This window comes from Oncorhynchus keta, unplaced genomic scaffold, assembly GCF_023373465.1.
Source record: "Oncorhynchus keta strain PuntledgeMale-10-30-2019 unplaced genomic scaffold, Oket_V2 Un_contig_21584_pilon_pilon, whole genome shotgun sequence".
NCBI classification, from domain to species: Eukaryota; Metazoa; Chordata; class Actinopteri; order Salmoniformes; family Salmonidae; genus Oncorhynchus; species Oncorhynchus keta.
Window position 1 is genome coordinate 1 of NW_026282514.1, and position 2,363 is coordinate 2,363.

A 2,363-nucleotide genomic window follows, 5' to 3' on the forward strand; every position below is an offset into this window, starting at 1 on the left:
TAGAATAATAGTGAAGACATCAAATCTATGAAATAACACAAATGGAATCATGTAGTAACCAATAAAGTGTTAAACAAATCAAAATATATTTGAGATTCTTCAAAGTAGCCACCCTTTGCCTTGATGACAGCTTTTCACACTCTTGGCATTCTCTCAACCAGCTTCATGAGGTAGTCACCTGGAATGCATTTCAATTTAACAGGTGTGCCTTGTTAAGTTCATTTGTGGAATTGCTTTTCTTCTTAATGTGTTTGAGCCAACCAGATGTGTTGTGACAAGGTAGTGGTGGTATACAGAAGATAACCCTATTTGGTAAAAGACCAAGTCCATATTATGGTAAGAATAATGGCAAGAATATCTCAAATAATCAAAGAGAAACAACAGTCCATCATTACTTTAAGACATGAAGTTCAGTCAATACGGACAATGTTGAATGTTTCCTCATGTACAGTCGTAAAAACCATCAAGCGCTATGATGGAACTGTCTCTCATAAGGACCGCCACAGGAAAGGAAGACCCAGAGTTCCCTCTGCTGCAGAGGATAAGTTCATTAGAGTTACCAGCCTCAGAAATTTCAGCCCAAATAAATACTTCACAGAGTTCAAATAACAGACACATCTCAACATCAACTGTTCAGAGGAGACGTGAATCCGACAATCATTGTCAAATTGCTGCAAAGAAACAACTACAGACAGAAGATAGAAAAGTGTGTGTGCTCATTAGTAGAGGCTTGTCCTGACTGTTTGAGTGTGTAGAATGACCCCAGGATGTCTGGCCACTCAGCCAACAATTGACAGAAACGGACTGGTTCCTCTTGATCGGAGACAGAGTAAAGGTTATATCACGCGCACCAGTAACAGAGCTCTTGTTCTGTTTGGAGCCTGTTTCTGGGCCAAAGACTCATGTTCTCTGTGTGTGTGACCAGTACGACCATACATCATCTGGGCCGACAGTCAAAGGCGCTTGCTTGTCCAACTTGGGGGAACCGTTGAGCTACTGTTAGAGGAAGTATGTATGGAGGGACTTTATTAGTTAAAGGTAGAATTTCCACCACAATATAAAAATTACATTTGTGTTTGTGGATTAATTTTACTTCTGCAAGATGCCTTTTATGAAGTTTGTGTGCCGAAAACCATTCGTTATGTTTTTGCCCATTGAATACCATTCAAAGAGTGTTGAAAAACTCCAACGCTACTTCCTGGAAAGAAACGCGCCACAGTGTAATCCTGAAATAGACAGTTGATAGACAGCTGATTTAAGTTTACCTGTTTGGTGATGTCGTACACCAAGGTGTGGAGAGAGGGGGTGCAGTCTATCCTCAATGTGTACATACCTGCAACACACAAAAAACACACACACACACACACCTGAGTGTCATTTTCACATGTGACAACCCACACAACCCCCCTCCCCCAACACACACACACACACACACACACACACAAACTCACCCTCTATTGCTGAGTCTGCATTGATGTAAGCCACTGCTCTCTCCTGCAGCACTTTGGCGTTTTCCTGTCAAGGAAAGAGACAGGACAGACATTTAGATTAGAGTTTAAATATCTCTCTAAGCCAACAGAGCACTACAGCAATAATGCTGCCACAACTCACACATAATGTGTGTGTAGTACCTCAGCCCACCTGTTGATCCCAGCAGTCCAAACTCCTCTGCATCCCAACTGGCAACAATATGGACCTCCTGGCCTCCAGCCTATAGTGTGACACACACACACACACACACACACACAAACACACACACACACACACACACACACACACACACACACACACACACACACACACACACACACACACACACACACACAGACACAGACACATACACACACACACGCACAAAGTCCATAGAAAACACACACTTGGCAAAATACATTGAACCTATAAAATATACAGCACTTCTCAGAGTCAAACATAATATGAGGAAACAGGCCTGACAGAACATTCTAGAACAATACAGAGAACTATTCCAGACTGCTACAGTATGGGAACATTCTAGAACAATACAGAGAACTATTCCAGACTGCTACAGTATGGGAACATTCTAGAACAATACAGAGAACTATTCCAGACTGCTACAGTATGGGAACATTCTAGAACAATACAGAGAACTATTCCAGACTGCTACAGTATGGGAACATTCTAGAACAATACAGAGAACTACTCCAGACTGCTACAGTATGGGAACATTCTAGAACAATACAGAGAACTATTCCAGACTGCTACAGCATGGAAACATTCTAGAACAATACAGAGAACTATTCCAGACTGCTACAGTATGGGAACATTCTAGAACAATACAGAGAACTACTCCAGACTGCTACAGCATGGGAACATTCTAGAACAAT

At 41.7% G+C, this 2,363-nt stretch overlaps 1 long non-coding RNA gene across 2 annotated transcripts; it reads right to left on the bottom strand.

Annotated features, from left to right (window-relative positions):
* Window positions 1–6: 6 nt before the first annotated feature.
* LOC127921157 (uncharacterized) lies at window positions 7–1,530 on the bottom strand. 2 transcript variants are annotated; one of them, XR_008108306.1, is made up of 3 exons: window positions 1,452–1,530; window positions 1,266–1,333; window positions 7–532 (listed from the first exon to the last, which is right to left on the bottom strand). It is a non-coding gene; the product is annotated as an uncharacterized LOC127921157 (long non-coding RNA). The 2 variants fall into 2 exon arrangements; XR_008108305.1 differs by having other exon boundaries at window positions 7–996.
* Between the last annotated feature and the right edge of the window lie 833 nt (window positions 1,531–2,363).